Source organism: Thalassophryne amazonica, chromosome 19 (genome assembly GCF_902500255.1).
Source record: "Thalassophryne amazonica chromosome 19, fThaAma1.1, whole genome shotgun sequence".
NCBI classification, from domain to species: Eukaryota; Metazoa; Chordata; class Actinopteri; order Batrachoidiformes; family Batrachoididae; genus Thalassophryne; species Thalassophryne amazonica.
Genome location: NC_047121.1, coordinates 27,539,239 through 27,558,684, shown reverse-complemented (window position 1 = coordinate 27,558,684; position 19,446 = coordinate 27,539,239).

The following is a 19,446-nucleotide window of genomic DNA, read 5'->3' as shown; positions in this document are numbered from 1 at the left end:
CTCCTGGTGCTCCAGTTTCCTCCCACATTTAAAGACATGCAGGTTAGGTGAATTGGAAACTTTATAACTGTCTCCGTCTCCCTTGTAAAAGAGGTCTCGATCTCAATTGGACTAATCTAAATAGAGGTTAAATAAATGATTAGATAAAAGATTAGTGGCATCAAACTCGTGAGTGAATGAGCAACTTTGGTGTAATCCATCAATACAGAACATGCAGAATGCAAAAAGAAAAACGTGATGTGATAGAGGAAATCTGAGCTCAGATCCGGATTCAGCACCCAAAATTACCCTATTTCAGTTCTCAAAGTTCATGCAAGAATTTTGTTTTTTTGACAAGTGTAATTCATTCATTTCAGGTACCTAAAAGTAAGTCCCTTCAGCTGCTCCCTTGTTTTGCACCCGGGGTCGCCACAGCAAAGTGGATCTGCATGTTGAATTGGCACAGGTTTTACGCCGGATGCCCTTCCTTATGCAACTCCACATTACATGGAGAAATGTGGCAGGGTGGGATTTGAACCTGGAACCTTCTGAACTGAAACCAAGTGCATTAACCACTTGGCCACCACCCCTGCATTAATTTCAGGTACCTGCTTATACCAATTAGAAGTCATGGGGAGCCGGAGTCTGTCCCAGCATTCAGTGGGTGAGAGGCAGCGTACACTGGCCAGTCCATCGCAGGGCCACAGAGACAAACACGTTCACACCTACAGCCAGTATAAAGTCTACAGTTCACTTTACCACTAGGTCTGTTGCACAGTTGAGACATGTTCTGGTGTTTCTCACCGTCTCGTCTTTTAAATTTCATAATTAGGCACATACGTAAAAATTAGTTAATACACGCTACATGGACAATTATTAGGCAAGTGAGTATTCTGAATTTATCACTATTTCTGTGCAATGTAATTCTGAATGTGGCAGCACAGTGGATTAATGGTTAGCACTGTTGTCTCACAGCGAGAAGGTCATGGGTTTGATTCCCACCTGTGGCCTTTCTGTGTGGAACTTGCATGTTCTCCCTGTGTTTGCATGGGATCTCTTTGGGTGCTCCGACTTCCTCCCACTTCCAAAGACATGCATGTTAGGTGAACTGGAAACTTTAAATTGGTCGTAGGTGTGCATGTCATTGTCGATATGTGACGGATGTCCTGTTTATGGTGCACCCCGTCTCTCTCTGCTTGTAACCCGTAAGTAGAATAAGTCAGTATAAGAAATTAATGAATAATAATAATGCATGAACTATCAAGAAAAAAATGTTTTATAGACCCAGGTTATACCACCTTGTTTCAAGTTTTAATCATTTTGTGTTGCAATGACGTCTCACCAGAAGAGGGCGCCGTTGTATTACATAAAAACATCCCACAGGGTCCTTCAAAAGCAAAATAAACCAATATTTATGATTCGAGTGCCTTTCATATTCAGCTGTGCTGTCATGATTTTGGGACCTTGGACAACAAAGAAAAACAAGTTTGCAACATGGATATTTTTTCAAAGTTGTGAATTGGTGCTTTTCTTTTCTCAAGAAAAAAAAATGTTATTTCAAATTAAATACTTTGAGGGAAGTGATTGCCTTGAGTGTTGGCTGTATGTTATTCAGGGTACAAAGTGGTCCAGAGGTGAAGGCCACAGACCTCTACAGGGTGGGCCAATAAAAGGTTACCAATTTTTAATTTGTACAGTTTGAGAGTATACTACAACAACACACAGACCATTGAGGCCCTGAAGACCAACATCCGCCAGGAAATTCGGAGAATCCGTCTTGAGACGTGTGTCAATGTCATCACAAACTTCAATGTGCATGTTGTAGCTGTAATCCAAAGAAGAGTGTGGATTGAACATGTCATCAATTACTGAACTGTGCGGAAAACAAGAGACAAAGTGGGAAACCTTTGGTATCAAATGTTAATTTAATGGCTTCTGTTACAAGTCTGTAAATAAAATTTTTGAATAAGTTCCCATTTCAAAACCTTCTGTACGATCAAAAAGTGGTAACATTTTATTGGCCCACCCTGTATATTATGACACTATTGAATCACACAATTAATTTGTGTCTCATTTATGCCATGGGTGTTGTATTCTGTGTCCCTTCTACTAAGCTTAATTTTCTTTTTATGAAGAATCTCTTAATTTTCAGGGTGACTAATGTTTGTGGACTTCTCATGTTTTACTGATGTAGACATGTGGCATTTATTATATCATGATATTAAAGGTACACTACATGGCATTTTAAGCATTACTGTAGCAACCAAGAACCAGATTGTCCTGGCAATGCCGATATCTTTGCATGTGAACGAAGGTCCAAGTCTTTGAGGTCCTGGTGATGCCTTGTCTTGCTGTATGGTTGTGAGGCAAAGACGGGTTGTCTTTGGTACGAGGTGTCTTTTAAGGACCTTGGGTACTCCTGGAATGACTTTGTATCAAACCGGCTGTTATTGAGACTGGGATGAGGACTATCACTTGCATTGTGAAGGAGCGTCAGCTATGACATTTTTGGCCACGTGGCCTGTTTCTCTGTTGTAATCCAGTATGCAGGTACCTGAATGTTGAGGACCCCAGTAGCTGGAGAAGGACAGGGGGATGCCCACGTTTCATCTGGGTGCAGCAAATAGATGGTTGCTTTGTAGAGGTGGGAATGGACCGGTTGTCTGCCTGGGTGGTTGCCATCCAGGACCCAAGGTGATTCTGTGATATTATGGCTGCTGCAAAGCACAGCACCAGTGCACATTCTCAGACTTGATTTCTTTCACGAATATAGTCATATTTTGGGGTTTATTCAGCTTGATATCAAACTATTCCATTTGTGTTATAGAAAAAATAAAATAAAACTAAATCCCTTTGTTTGGCTGAAGATATGGCACAGGTTTTACACCAGATGCCAGTCCTGACACAACTCCATATGAAATGGAACATGGGCCTTGAACCAGAAACCCTCTCAAATTAAGCACACTTAATTTGAGACCACACCACTATTGATTTGTACATCATAGAAAGTTTGTGTAAACAGTATACAGGGTTAGGTAGATATGAGATTACATTTAATTGAGATTACATAATCAGATATAAAAATAAGTAACTATAATCAAACCAGATTACATTGGAAAAATGTGCAGTCAGAGTCTTTTGGCTGGCCCCGGGTGTTCCTGGGCCCTACAGCAGATCCAGGAGAGTTTTCCTCCAGATGCTCAAGTAGTACTTGATTACATTTTAATTATTAAAATGTTACACTGTTTTAATACATGTTTTAACTGTTGCTTTGAGAAAACTTTTCCAAAAAAAACAAACAAAACAGTGCTGTTAAATAGAAGCAGCTCATAGCCACTTGACGACAAATAGTCTGGCTTGTTTTTATTAAGACTGTAATTGTGATAATTGCAAGTAGACAAAGAAAATCTCCACAAGATGGAAGAGTCAAGCAGCAGCGTTCCACCCACACCACCTGAAAAAACAGCTTTTGATTCCCGGCAATATCACCACCTCTTTCAGTTGAAAAATGTGCACCACAAGAACATTAACATCGCAATTTATGGAGTTTACTTTGAGAAAAGAAAGATGTCATTTTCAGATCACTGAAAGAGATGTGTTTTGAGATACTTTTGTTTTAATGTACAATTTAATTTACAATTTGTTATAAAGAGGAAAAAAGAATGTCTGTTTCCATTTTCAGTAATGTATTTCAAATTAATACAAACAATTCATATTACTGTACTATTTTTTGTAATCCAATGGATCACATTAATAATTCCAAAAATACCCATATAATTTGTATACAGAGTAACTGATTTTCTATAACAGCTGAGTGGATCCTTGTCATTTGATTGGTGCTTTGTATGTCACGTGACATGGATTATTCATCCCATTTGTGTTGCGCTGCATTTAGTGCAAATTTGTTCCATTTACTGTGCAGATTGGTTCCATGCGTTTTGTACCATTGCACGCTGCGAACCCCGCCCACACACACACACACTAGTGGGGATGGTGTTTAGCTAAACATGGCGGAGTTTGTTTTGGTGACAGAGCATGATTTGAACAAGCTAATTGTCGACACACAAAAACAATTCCACAATACCGTAAGCTGTCTGGAGGCTTGAAGAGCTGTTAGAATGAAGCTGGACAAATTTCTGAGATGATTTTTGAGAAAGTACACAAGGTCGTTTTTTTTTTTGGGAAGTACACAAAGTTAGTGCACGGCATCACGGCCGACATCATCAGGATTATTTTTGGACACCTATTTAAAGTTTGTGTTGGACTGTTGACGTCAAAAGCACCAGTGATGCACACCCAAATGTAATTCCCTTTTCTGTTGTTTATAAATTAATCTAATATACAAATAATGAATGTTTATGAGTTCAATGGTAGAAATATTTCATGAGGTGAAAGATGGACTGTTCCATTCCACGAGGTGAAGTCGGTACATTCCAGCTTTCACAGAATTAGATATTTGTTCCATTGAAAGAATGAAAAAACATTCATTATTTGTTTTTTATAACGGCTTAAACAGATTCTTGTCATTTGATATTTTAGTAATTTTGGTTTTCCACTGGTGTTTTAATGTCAACAGTCCAACATGAAGTCTAAATTGGAGTCCAAAATTGTTCTCAGTCAACTTGGAAAAACAGTTTGTCTGTGATGCTGTGCACTGACTTTGTGTACTTTGAAAAGAATTAAAAAAGATTTTGTGTAGTTCCTCAGTACAGCAACAAATCATGTCAGAAATTAGTCCAGCATTTGATCCTAACAGCTCTTCATGCCTCCAAATGGCTTGTACAGTAGTGTTCAGAATAATAGTAGTACTATGTGACTAAAAAGATTAATCCAGGTTTTGAGTATATTTCTTATTGTTACATGGGAAACAAGGTACCAGTAGATTCAGTAGATTCTCACAAATCCAACAAGACCAAGCATTCATGATATGCACACTCTTAAGGCTATGAAATTGGGCTATTAGTAAAAAAAAGTAGAAAAGGGGGTGTTCACAATAATAGTAGTGTGGCATTCAGTCAGTGAGTTTGTCAATTTTGTGGAACAAACAAGTGTGAATCAGGTGTCGCCCATGTAAGGATGAAGCCAGCACCTGTTGAACATGCTTTTCTCTTTGAAAGCCTGAGGAAAATGGGACGTTCAAGACATTGTTCAGAAGAACAGCGTAGTTTGATTAAAAAGTTGATTGGAGAGGGGAAAACTTATACACAGGTGCAAAAAATTATAGGCTGTTTATCTACAATGATCTCCAATGCTTTAAAATGGACAAAAAAAACCAGAGACGTGTGGAAGAAAACGGAAAACAACCATCAAAATGGATAGAAGAATAACCAGAATGGCAAAGGCTCACCCATTGATCAGCTCCAGGACGATCAAAGACAGTCTGGAGTTACCTGTAAGTGCTGTGACAGTTAGAAGACGCCTGTGTGAATTTAATTTATTTGCAAGAATCCCCCGCAAAGTCCCTCTGTTAAATAAAAGACGTGCAGAAGATATTACAATTTGCCAAAGAACACATCAACTGGCCTAAAGACAAATGGAGGAATATTTTGTGGACTGATGAGAGTAAAACTGTTCTTTTTGGGTCCAAGGGCCGCAGACAGTTTGTGAGACGACCCCCAAGCCACAGTTCACAGTGAAGACAGTGAAGCATGGTGGTGCAAGCATCATGATATGGGCATGTTTCTCCTACTATGGTGTTGGGCCTATATATCGCATACCAGGTATCATGGATCAGTTTGGATATGTCAAAATACTTGAAGAGGTCATGTTGCCTTATGCTGAAGAGGACATGCCCTTGAAATGGGTGTTTCAACAAGACAATGACCCCAAGCACACTAGTAAACAAGCAGAATCTTGGTTCCAAACCAACAAAATTAATGCCTCGCAGATGTGAAGAAATCATGAAAAACTGTGGTTATACAACTAAATACTAGATTAGTGATTCACAGGATTGCTAAAAAAGGAGTTTGAACATAATAGTTTTGAGTTTGTAGTGTCAACACCAGATGCTACTATTATTGTGAACACCCCCTTTTCTACTTTTTTTTTTTTTTTTACTAATAGCCCAATTTCATAGCCTTAAGAGTGTGCATATCATGAATGCTTGGTCTTGTTGGATTTGTGAGAATCTACTGAACCTACTGGTACCTTGTTTCCCATGTAACAATAAGAAATATACTCAAAACCTGGATTAATCTTTTTAGTCACATGGCACTACTATTATTCTGAACACTACTGTATGTGTGTATGTGTGTTAGAAGAATTAGCAGCCTCAGTTAGCACCTTCAAATTGTCATCTGTCAGCAAAACAAACGCCGCTATCTATAGCTAAATGCTGCCCCCGGTAGTGTGAGTGCGCACGGTGGTCAGGCGTGCAATAGCAAATTTCATACAGCATCAAAATCGCACGCTAAAAAAGAACTATTGCACGGTCAGTGGAACACAACGGCAAATAGTATGAATAATCCATGTCACTTGACATACAACCCACCAATCAAATGACAAGGATCCACTCAGCCGTTATATAATATCAAATGACAACGATCTATTTTAGCTGTTATATAACACAAATAATGAATATTTTTACATTCTTTCAATGGAACATTCCATCTTTCACCAAACTGAATATTCACTCCATTGAACTCATTAACATTCATTATTTGTATAACATTTCACAGTAATCTGACCCAGCTCTGATAATACGAGGTCTGTCAATAAAGTAACGGTCCTTTTAATTTTTTTCAAAAACTATATGGATTTCATTCATATGTTTTTACGTCAAACATGCTTGAACCCTCGTGCGCATGCGCGAGTTTTTCCACGCCTGTCGGTGACGTCATTCGCCTGTGAGCACTCCTTGGGAAGAAGTGGTCCCGCCCCCTCGTGGGATTTCCATTGTCTGGAAATGGCGGAATAAAAAGGACTTTTTTCCATCAGAATTTTTTCAGAAGCTGTTAGAGACTAGCACCTGGAAACCATTCGAAAAATTTATCTGGCTTTCGGTGAAAATTTTACGGGCTTCACAGAGAATAAGGTCTGTTACTACAGCTTTAAGGACCCCTTAATTCTCTTTAAGGACCCCCGATTCGCTTTGGAAGCGAGACAAAGGAACACCTCCGTTTTGGCGTGCCAGAGGACAAGTTTGGACATGTCTATCTCGGCTTTCAATGCTTACCAAGTCCAGTAAGTATCAGTGAAATTGTGGAGAGCTGGGCATGTCCAAACTTGTCCTCTGACACGCCGAAACGGAGGTGTTCCTTTGTCTCGCTTCCAAAGCGAATCGGCGGCTTTCCATGACAAAATCTCTTGTTAAAAGTGAAATCTGCCGGAAAATGGCTGATGTCCAGCTCTTGTGATAACCAGAGAAAGAGCACACGATGGTCTCATATCCACAGAGCCATCCGTTTAGAAACGGTCCGGTGGCTTGTGCCGCGTCGTCGCAGCTTGGAGCGCGGCGCGCCGAGCGTCCTTGAAGCTGTAGTAACAGTCATTCTCTGTGAAGCCTGTAAAATTTTCATTGAAAGCCAGATACATTTTTTGAATGGTTTCCAGGTGCCAGTCTGTAACAGCTTCTGAAAAAATTCTGATGGAAAAAAGTTCTTTTCATTCCGCCATTTCCAGACAATGAAAATCCGACGAGGGGGTGGGACCACTCCTTCCCAAGGCGTGCTCACAGGCGAATGGCGTAACTGACAGGCGTGGAAAAACTCACGCATGTGCACGAGGGTTCAAGCATGTCTGACGTAAAAACATATGAATGAAATCCATATAGTTTTTGAAAAAAATAAAAAGGTACGATACTTTATTGACAGACCTCGTATAATGTATGAGCTTCATAACTCTCCAAACTGAAAAATCATCAGCTAATCGTCATCATGTGACAGTATGACTGTATACACAGTCTTTTTTTTTTCCTCACATCGTGATGAAACGTGCACACGCGGGGTCGGTGCTGAGGGTGAATCCTCACCCCAACTCTTCCAGGAAAGAAAATAACCTGAAGTGTAATAGTTTTTGTTCTCTCTCATTTCAGCACTCATTAAAGAAGAGTGATGGCTTCCACAAACACACAGAGTTTGCCTCAAACCTGGCATGTATGGGGGCCGTTACCTCCAGGCCACAGGGATCATCTGTACGGTGAAGTCCTGCAGTCACACACAAATGCATCGCTGTAGCACATGTGGCCAAATATTGACGCTGGCCTCGCACTGCTGGCACCCCTGCTGCTGCACACTCCAGCTTTCTCTGCACTTATACAGATCACAAAGCTGCTTTATTAATCCAACCACAAGAAGCAGAGAACCTCACACAGACTAAACAAACCAAAGAATAACATCAATTTTTGATACCTCCTTATTTAAAACAAATATCGGGAACTGCGCACTCCTTTTAAAAAGACCAGCGTGCCTTCTTGTGGAATTGTGTTTGGAAGGACATCCAGTGTAAAAACCTGTCAAATCAACAGGCAGAACCAGATCAGATCCGCTGTGGCTTCCCTCAGCAAAAAGGTAGAAGCCCAAAAAACTTTCACCATCATTAATCTTGAAATATCTTTCCAAATTCTGCTGAAACTTCATTCAGTAAAGTGGTGAGTGATCCGTTACTCATACAGCAGTGCTACCTTTAATACAGTTGGTCACAGTATTCTGTTGGACAGACTGGAGAACTGGTTTTGGTGTCTCTGATAAAGTGCTTCTCTGGCTGAGGTCTTAATATGTGTCAGGTCAGTCCCAGTGTCTTGTCTTCAATAACTGGGATGCAACCACTGTTTGGCATGGTGTCCGTCAGGAGTTTGTCCTTGGCCCACTTTTATTTTCCCAATATTTAACATTAAAGCGACAGCTTATTCGGAGCAATGGGATTCATCTTTGTTGCTATGGTGATGCTTTGCAGTACAGTCACAAAAATATCACATTAACTATTTAGGAATTACAGTCTTTTATATAAATAGTGTCTCCATTTTCAAAGTCCATAAATAATTCACTAAAATAAATTTGGAGACTATTCATACAAATTATCACCTCTCCAACCAGTCAGGGAATGGACATATGAACATTTCCAGGCCACACAATGTTCCTTGGACTTCATTTACATCAGTTATTAAGAAATCTAAACAGTATGGTCTTGTATGGTAAATCTGTCTGGCGTAGACAGTTCTCAAAAGTGAGTGGCTATGCAAGAAGGACATCAGTGAGGGAAGCCACCAAGACATCTACAACCAGAAGATCCTTGGTTTAAATCCCTGTATGACCAGCAAATCAAGAAGGGCCCTTGGGAAAGGTCAAGGTTAATGCTGGACACGTTGGGGCAACTTAGTTGTGATTTGGCGCTCAAAAGGTAATGACACTGCACTTTAAATTGTCCGTAGGTGTGTGTGCAGGTGTGAATGCATTTGTCTATATGCGGCCCTGTGACAGACTGGCGCCCTGTCCAGGGTGTACCCTGCCTCACTCCCTGTGACTGCTGGGATAGGTTCCAGCCCCACGTAACCCTCAAAGGCCACGTGGCTATTATAATACAGATACTTTCAAATAGCTAACAAACCATATCGAGTTTTGTTCAATTTAAAAAAAAAAAAAAGACGTGTTTCTGTTGACATATATACACCATCAATCACCTTTATTTATTTATTTATTTTTATTTAACATTTGTTGATCCAGGAAAGTCCCCTGGCCAAGAGGCAGAAAAAGTTAATTCACAAATATATATTTTTTTTATTGTCGCACTTTTGTAACATTACTTAACCTACTTTAGTGCAACATATAGCCTATCATAAATGTAGAAACAACTTCTTCATGCCAAAGTATACTCGCCAGCTAGCGGGTGTGCTGGTTCTTGCACCAGCTGTACTGCCGTCAATGAAATTTGCCAAAATAATTTTTGTTTTAAAAATTGATGCGGCCCAATTTCAGCATGTGGCCAGGGATGATAAACTGTTTTTTTTTTTTTTTTTTTTTTTTTTTTTTTTTTTTTTTTTTTTATGGGTCCTACATAAAATAAAGACAGACAGGTTGATCAAGTTGCATGTGGAGCTTTGATATTAAGGTGCAGGCTGTTTGCTTTGAGAGGTCAATGTTGTTTGTCTCTCATGCTGGGATTCTTAATTCTGCTTTTCTTAAATACCTCCAGGTGTCAATGACACACACACACACACACACACACACACACACACACACACACACACACACACACACACACACACACACACACACACACACACACACACGGAATGGAAGAGAAACATTGATTTGAAAATCAAACAGTCAACATCTGGAAGCTCTTTCACTCTTTGACTCCCCCCCACCCAACACACACACACACACACACACACACACACACACCACACACACACACACACACACACACACACACACACACACACACACTGTACATCTGTGTCTGGTCTGTAGTGGGTTCATGCAGCAGCTTGTGTGTGTGTGTGTGTGTGTGTGTGTGTGTGTGTGTGTGTGTGTGTGTGTGTGTGTGTGTGTGTGTGTGTGTGTGTAAATGCACACTGGCCAGGCCAGTGGGAACTACTGCAGTTGTTTTTGGTCATTAGTAACGGGAGATAATACGAGGTACTGTCAGATACTACGCTGACGTTCTACTGTGTTCTCCAACCAAATATGACCTGGCCTTGGCGAGCGTGCACGTGCTGAGAAGCAGCTGGCTGCTGAGTGCATGAATCACAAATGCTGCGGTTATTTTTTTTTTATCATCACCAAAGAGATTTGCTTGTTTGTTTGCTGGCAGAATGAAAAGACATGAAAAGATGTTGGTGAAAAATAAATCTGGGCTTTGTGCAAGCGAGAGTGACTACGTGCTCCAAATCCTACAAATGTGTAGAAATGAGTTGCGGCTCTGCTCCCTCTGCTGGTTTGTGTCTGTGCGGACGGACCTCAGTCTTTGGTTTGCTTTTGGCAACACATCAAAGAGATGTCAAATGTGCTTCTTTTCAAGGCCTTTAGGTTCGCTGAGAGCTGCTCACCTGCTTCCTCCTCCTCTGTGCCGCATTGCTTCACTTTGCACAAAGCCTGCGCTGATTTTAAGGTTCTTATCCATTTTCGCATCTTTCCTTGTTGTCCGGTGAAGCTTTCATCATGTTGTAATTACGTGGCCCAGAAACTTTGCTCAACTCACTATTTTTTTTTTTTCTTAGACAAATAGAAAATATAACGGGGTCTCAGGCCTCAAAGACTTTTTTCCAAAATCAGTGGCGGGGCCAAGGGGGGGCTTGGGAGGCTTAAGCCCACCCAATAATGAGCCATGCCCCCCTAAGCTCCCCCAATAATTCTGCCAATACAGTGGTCCCTCACTATAACGCGGTTCACCTTTCGCGGCCTTGCAGTTTCGCAGATGTTTTTAGTGCAATTTCGCATGCTTTTGTTTTTTTAACAGCGCATTCTGTTCTGCGTCCTTATCAGGCGGGCCAGTCGCGGCACTGGTCGGCATCACCGCGATTGCTCTCACTGCCTCCAATGCGCTTATTGAGTCTGCGGGCTCGGTAAACGCAGCAACGGGCCACTCACACCGCCCTCCTGTCTGCTGTGTGGATCTGCGCCAAATCTGGCAACAGCTCCAGAGACTACGCTCGCTGTTTTGATGTGGATGTTGACCGCAGCCGCAGAGCTCCGTGGCCACCAAGAGAGGACTTGGATTCTTTGCGGGTCCCGCATCCGTACCTCCGGAGGCTGTGAGTGAAGGGAGAGTTCTGCGTGTGTCTGTTTATAATCTTCTCGCCCAGAAGAAAAAAGAGTGTTTACACAGGAGAGAAACGTGATAAAATGTTAATGCCTGTTTGAGAAAAGTATATAAACTGTGTAGTGAGGGGTTTTACAGCCTTAAAACATCTGTAATAATTGCAAAAATAGCGCTGACTACGTCGCGGATTTCGCTTATCGCAGGTTATTTTTAGAACATAACTCCTGCGATAAAAACGAGGGACCACTGTAATGTGAATGTCTCAATATTGCGTAACTGAACAAAGTGATGAATGCGTGTGTTCGGTGATCCACCAATGCTGAATCACCCTTCACAAACACAATTTTCAGTTTTACAAATAAACATTTATTTGGAAAAACCCACACACAAGTTACAAATCAGAAATTTGTGTTTGTGGATCACAAAGCACGTGTACAAATCAAAGGATATTTGTAAATCACCCCCTGTGCATTTGCAAGTATTAATGAGACAAATTTAACTCCATATTCCAAAAACTGAGGTTTCCTAAATATTTATTACGGCCACTCTTAAAACTTCACTTATCTTTATTTCTACCTGTGTGCAGGTTTACTGAACTTGCAATCATTCTAAGTGATGTGTGTGTGCATTGATTCCACATTTTAGAGGAGCATGGGTGACTAAAACATTGACCTTGGTATTTATAAAGCAATTTACTATATATTGTTAATTTCGACGACATTTTGTGGAGCCCCTCCAACTTTTACCCCAGCCCCCCCAACAAAGATTTCCTGGCGCCGCCACTGTCCAAAGTGCAGGCAGACATGTTCCACATCAGTGAGTTTGACCCTTCCAATTTGTGGCCTCAGTTGCCTTCCCATGTCAAAAATCAGGAAATTCAGCCTGAATTATTACAATAGCAGATCAAATACGGTTGAAGTGGTTGAAGATGAATGAGTGACCTATAATTGATTGTCATTGATTTATCCTCAGCAAGCTTGCTCTGAATAACCAGCTACCATCACACAAAGATTGTGTGTGGTCGTGAGTAGATCCAGTCTTGTTACTGGACCCAAAGGAAACCAGCTGTTGGGAAAGTGTAGGAACACGGACCCACAACAGGGGGCGAGAATGAACGGACAATGGAGGAATCAAATAACACTGTCTTTACTGTTGTGAAAAAGGCACAACAAATACAACTGATAACAATAGAAAGATTAAGTCTAATTCAAAGGTGTCGTGTGGGCAGGCTCGACGATAGGAGACGTCCGTCCAAGTCGAACCGGAACCAACCCGATCTCCTCCACCACCGGACCCCGGGGATACTGGAGCCGCCAAGTCCCGAATTCCCAGGTGGCCACTGCCTCCGCTCGCCGGATCCGGTACTGCTGGCAGGAAACAGAAACAGTCAGGTGTGGGTGCGGCTGCACCCAGCAACACGGAGGGTGGAGAGTCCACCTCCACCTCTCGTCAACAAAGCAACACTGAAGTGCAGGAATATGTGTACTTATCAAAAGGTCCAATACGGTCTCCTGCTGTTCCACTCACTATCCGCGCAAAAGCAACAACGTATTATGTTCAAAAAGACAACACAAGTGGCTGAGTACGTTACCTCTTTGGTATGGCGATATCTCGGCAAATGAGGTGGAGATGCCGTCCTGCTGATATACCTCCGTCTTGATTGGGATCAGCTGTCTCCCGTGATGGATGACAGCTGTCGTCCTGGCTGCTCCTGTGAGGCGGCAGCACCCTCTGGTGCCTGGAGCCCGCACTCCAGGCAGGGCGCCCTCTGGTGGTGGTGGGCCAGCAGTACCTCCTCTTCAGCGGCCCACACAACAGGACCCCCCCCTCAACGGGTGCCTCCTGGCGCACGACCGGGCTTGTCAGGGTGGCGACGGTAGAAGTCAACCAGGAGGGCCGGGTCCAGGATGAAGCCCTTCTTCACCCAGGAGCGTTCTTCGGGGCCGTACCCTTCCCAGTCCACCAGATACTGAAAGCCCCGGCCCATTCGTCGAACGTCGAGGAGCTGGCGTACGGTCCAGGCCGGCTCTCCGTCGATGATCCGGGCAGGAGGCGGCGCCGGACCCGGAGTGCAGAGGGGTGAGGTGTGATGGGGTTTAATCCTGGAGACGTGAAATACAGGGTGAATCCGCAGTGAGGCCGGAAGCTGGAGCCTCACTGCGGCGGGATTGATGACCTTGAGGATTTTGTAGGGGCCGATGTATCGTTCTTGCAGTTTCGGGGAGTCCACTTGAAGGGGAATGTCCTTGGTGGACAACCATACCTCCTGCCCAGGACGATACGTGGGAGCCAGGGCCCGCCGCCGGTCTGCATGGTTCTTCGCCCTCGTCCGGGCCTTTAACAAAGCAGAACGGGCGGCACGCCACACCCGACGGCACTTCCGTAGGTGGGCCTGGACCGAGGGCACACCGACCTCCCCCTCAACCACCGGAACCAATGGGGGTTGATACCCTAAGCACACCTCAAAGGGGGAGAGGCCGGTGGCGGACGACACTTGACTGTTGTGGGCGTACTCAATCCAGGCCAGGTGGGTACTCCAGGCCGTCGGGTGCGCGGCTGTCACACAGCGTAGGGTTTGCTCCATCTCCTGGTTGGCCCGTTCTGCTTGTCCGTTGGTCTGGGGGTGGTACCCGGACGAGAGACTGACCGTGGCCCCCAGTTCCCGGCAAAAGCTCCTCCAAACATGCGAGGAGAACTGGGGACCGCGATCGGAGACGATGTCTGATGGTATCCCATGCAGACGGACGACGTGGTGGACTAGGAGGTCCGCTGTCTCCTGGGCCGTTGGGAGCTTCGGGAGGGCCACGAAGTGGGCCGCCTTGGAGAATCGGTCCACTATCGTGAGGATGACGGTGTTCCCCTGGGACGGCGGGAGACCCGTGACAAAATCAAGGCCGATGTGGGACCAGGGGCGATGAGGCACGGGCAGCGGCTGTAGCAATCCCGGTGTCTTACGATGATCCGCCTTGCCCCTGGCACAGGTGGTACAGGCCTGGATGTAACCCCGGACGTCGGCCTCCAGGGACGCCCACCAGAAGTGCTGCCGGACGACTGCCACGGTTCTTCGCACCCCAGGGTGACAGGAGAGCTTAGAACCATGACAGAAGTCCAGGACTGCAGCCCTGGCTTCTGGTGGGACATAGAGTTTGTTCTTCGGTCCGGTTCCGGGGTCCGGGTCTCATGTCAGGGCCTCCCGGACGGTCTTCTCCACGTCCCAGGTGAGGGCGGCCACGATAGCGGACTCCGGGATGATGGGTTCCGGGGGATCCGACGGCTCCGTTTTGACCTCATCTTCATGTACCCGGGACAAAGCATCCGATCTTTGGTTTTTGGTCCCGGGACGGTAGGTGATCCGGAAGTCAAAACGGCCGAAGAACAGTGACCAGCGGGCTTGCCTGGGGTTCAGCCGCTTGGCGGTCCTGATATACTCCAGGTTCCGGTGGTCGGTGAAGACCGTGAATGGCACGGACGTTCCCTCCAACAGATGTCTCCACTCCTCAAGAGCCTCTTTCACCGCAAGGAGCTCTCGATTGCCGACGTCATAGTTCCGTTCGGCTGGGGTCAACCTGCGGGAAAAATAGGCACACGGGTGAAGGACCTTATCGGTCTTCCCGCTCTGGGACAGCACGGCTCCTATCCCTGAGTCCGAGGCATCCACTTCAACCACTAACTGGCGACTAGGATCGGGCTGCACCAGAACGGGTGCAGACGAGAAGCGCCGTTTCAACTCCTTAAACGCGGCATCGCACCGATCCGACCAGGTGAAGGGGACTTTTGGTGAGGTCAGGGCTGTCAGGGGGCTAGCTACCTGACTGTAGCCCTTAATGAACCTCCTGTAGAAATTAGCAAAGCCTAGGAACTGTTGCAACTTCCTACGGCTTGTTGGTTGGGGCCAGTCTCTCACCGCCGCAACCTTGGCCGGATCAGGAGCGACGGAGTTGGAGGAGATGATGAACCCCAGGAAGGACAAAGAAGTGCGGTGGAACTCACACTTCTCGCCCTTCAAAAACAGTCGGTTCTCTAACAACCGCTGCAGGACCTGACGTACATGCCGGACATGAGTCTCAGGATCCGGAGAAAAGATGAGTATATCGTCTAGGTAAACGAAGACGAACCGGTGCAGGAAGTCCCGCAATACGTCATTAACCAAGGCTTGGAACGTCGCGGGGGCGTTTGTGAGGCCGAACGGCATGACCAGGTACTCAAAGTGACCTAAGGGGGTGTTGAATGCCGTTTTCCACTCGTCTCCCTTCCGGATCCGAACCAGATGATACGCGTTTCTAAGATCAAGCTTGGTAAAAATCTTGGCTCCATGCAGGGGCGTGAACACCGAATCCAACAGGGGTAACGGGTATCGGTTGCGAACCGTGATTTCGTTCAGCCCCCTATAATCGATGCATGGACGAAGTCCGCCATCTTTTTTACCCACGAAAAAGAAACCTGCGCCCATCGGGGAGGTGGAATTCCGGATCAACCCGGCAGCTAACGAGTCCCGGATGTAGGTCTCCATTGATTCACGCTCAGGCCGTGAGAGGTTGTACAGCCTACTGGACGGGAACCCACTGCCCGGAACCAAATCAATGGCACAATCGTACGGACGGTGGGGGGGAAGAGTGAGAGCCAGATCCTTGCTGAACACGTCGACAAGGTCATGGTACTCCACCGGCACCGTCCCCAGATTGGGCGGGACTCTGACCTCCTCCTTAGCTTGGGAGCCGGGAGGAACCGAGGAACCTAGACACACCTGATGGCAGGTCTCGCTCCACTGAACCACTACCCCGGACTGCCAATCAATCCGGGGATTGTGCTTCAACATCCAGGGAAAACCTAAAACCACACGGGACGTGGCCTGAGTCACAAAAAACTCGATCACCTCCCGGTGGTTTCCTGACACCACCAGCGTTACAGGTGGTGTCTTATGTGTGATCGGAAGGAGTAGGGAGCCATCTAGTGCTCGAACCTGCACCGGCGAGGTAAGCGCCACCAGAGGGAGCCCTATCTCCCTGGCCCATCTGCTGTCCAACAGATTCCCCTCAGAGCCCGTGTCCACCAGTGCTGGGGCCTTCAGGGTTAAATCCTCATACAGGATCGTAACTGGGAGTCGTGTAGCAATGTGGGTGTGTCCCACGTGAATGTCTCGGCCCACCCCTAGCCCAGTCTCTAGGGGCGGGCGTTGGTGTTTTAACCGCTCGGGGCAGTCTCTCACATGGTGCTCTAGTGCACCACAAACAAAACAAGCTCCATGGGCCCGTCTCCTCTGTGCATCTGGTGCCCTAAATGTTGCCCTACTCATGTCCATAGCTTCGTCAGTAGGGGGAGCTGTGGCCCCACGGAGCGCAGGGGCCGTGGAGCGTGGGGAAGGCGGAGCGCGGTCGGAACCGGAAGGGAGAGGGACGGCGCGTGCCCGGCCACGCCCTTCGTCTCGTTCCCGCCGACGTTCTTCTAACCGGTTGTCCAACCGTATGACAAGATCGATAAGCCCGTCTAAGTCCTGCGGTTCGTCCTTAGCCACCAGGTGCTCCTTAAGAACCAAAGACAGTCCGTTTACAAAGGCGGCGGAGGGCAGCGCTATTCCAGCCGGATCTCGCAGCCGCGATGCGGAAGTCGACTGCATAGGCAGCTGCGCTCCGGCGCCCCTGTCTCATTGACAACAGCACGGTTGAAGCGGTTTCGCCTCTATTTGGGTGATCGAACACGGTTCTGAGCTCCCTTACAAATCCATCGTATGTCAGAAGGAGCCGTGACTTCTGCTCCCAGAGCGCTGTAGCCCAAGCGCGTGCCTCACTGCAAAGCAGATTTATGACATAAGCTACTTTACTAGCATCGGTCGCGTACATAACGGGACGCTGTGCGAAGACGAGCGAACACTGCATCAGAAAATCCGCGCACGTCTCCACACAGCCTCCGTACGGCTCTGGAGGGCTTATGTATGCTTCCGGGGAAGGAGGGAGAGGTCGTTGAACAACCAGTGGAACGTCAACGTCACGCACAGGATCTACGGGAGGGAGAGCCGCAGCGGCGCCCGGAGGTGTCGTGTGGGCAGGCTCGACGATAGGAGACGTCCGTCCAAGTCGAACCGGAACCAACCCGATCTCCTCCACCACCGGACCCCGGGGATACTGGAGCCGCCAAGTCCCGAATTCCCAGGTGGCCACTGCCTCCGCTCGCCGGATCCGGTACTGCTGGCAGGAAACAGAAACAGTCAGGTGTGGGTGCGGCTGCACCCAGCAACACGGAGGGTGGAGAGTCCACCTCCACCTCTCGTCAACAAAGCAACACTGAAGTGCAGGAATATGTGTACTTATCAAAAGGTCCAATACGGTCTCCTGCTGTTCCACTCACTATCTGCGCAAAAGCAACAATGTATTATGTTCAAAAAGATAACACAAGTGGCTGAGTACGTTACCTCTTTGGTATGGCGATATCTCGGCAAATGAGGTGGAGATGCCGTCCTGCTGATATACCTCCGTCTTGATTGGGATCAGCTGTCTCCCGTGATGGATGACAGCTGTCGTCCTGGCTGCTCCTGTGAGGCGGCAGCGCCCTCTGGTGCCTGGAGCCCGCACTCCAGGCAGGGCGCCCTCTGGTGGTGGTGGGCCAGCAGTACCTCCTCTTCAGCGGCCCACACAACACCAGCAATTGCATCTGTACATGTAAGGCGGGTTTCCATTGCCCTAAAAAATTACCCAATTTGAAGAACAACAACAACAATGAAATACCAATATTTAACGGAACTTACCATTCTATCACCATTACTACAGGAATGACAGTTCTCTTGATAGCCTTGCTGGAATGGAAATGCTCAATGGAAATTCTGTCATTTCATACAGTAGTGTTCAGAATAATAGCAGTACAGTGCGACTAAAAAGATTAATCCAGGTTTTGAGTATATTTCTTATTGTTACATGGGAAACAAGGTACCAGTAGATTCAGTAGATTCTCACAAATCCAACAAGACCAAGCATTCATGATATGCACACTCTTAAGGCTATGAAATTGGGCTATTAGTAAAAAAAAGTAGAAAAGGGGGTGTTCACAATAATATTAGTGTGGCATTCAGTCAGTGAATTTGTCAATTTTGTGGAACAAACAAGTGTGAATCAGGTGTCCCCTATTTAAGGATGAAGCCAGCACCTGTTGAACATGCTTTTCTCTTCAAGACACGTTCAAGACATTGTTCAGAAGAACAGCGTAGTTTGATTAAAAAGTTGATTGGAGAGGGGAATACTTATACGCAGGGTCAATAAATTATAGGCTGTTCATCTACAATGATCTCCAATGCTTTAAAATGGACAAAAAAAAAACCAAAAACAGAGACGCGTGGAAGAAAATGGAAAACAACCATCAAAATGGATAGAAGAATAACCAGAATGGCAAAGGCTCACCCATTGATCAGCTCCAGGATGATCAAAGACAGTCTGGAGTTACCTGTAAGTGCTGTGACAGTTAGAAGACGCCTGTGTGAAGCTAATTTATTTGCAAGAATCCCCCGCAAAGTCCCTCTGTTAAATAAAAGACGTGCAGAAGAGGTTACAATTTGCCAAAGAACACATCAACTGGCCTAAAGAGAAATGGAGGAATATTTTGTGGACTGATGAGCGTAAAATTGTTCTTTTTGGGTCCAAGGGCCACAGACAGTTTGTGAGACGACCCCCAAACTCTGAATTCAAGCCACAGTTCACAGTGAAGACAGTGAAGCATGGTGGTGCAAGCATCATGATATGGACATGTTTCTCCTACTATGGTGCTGGGCCTATATATCGCATA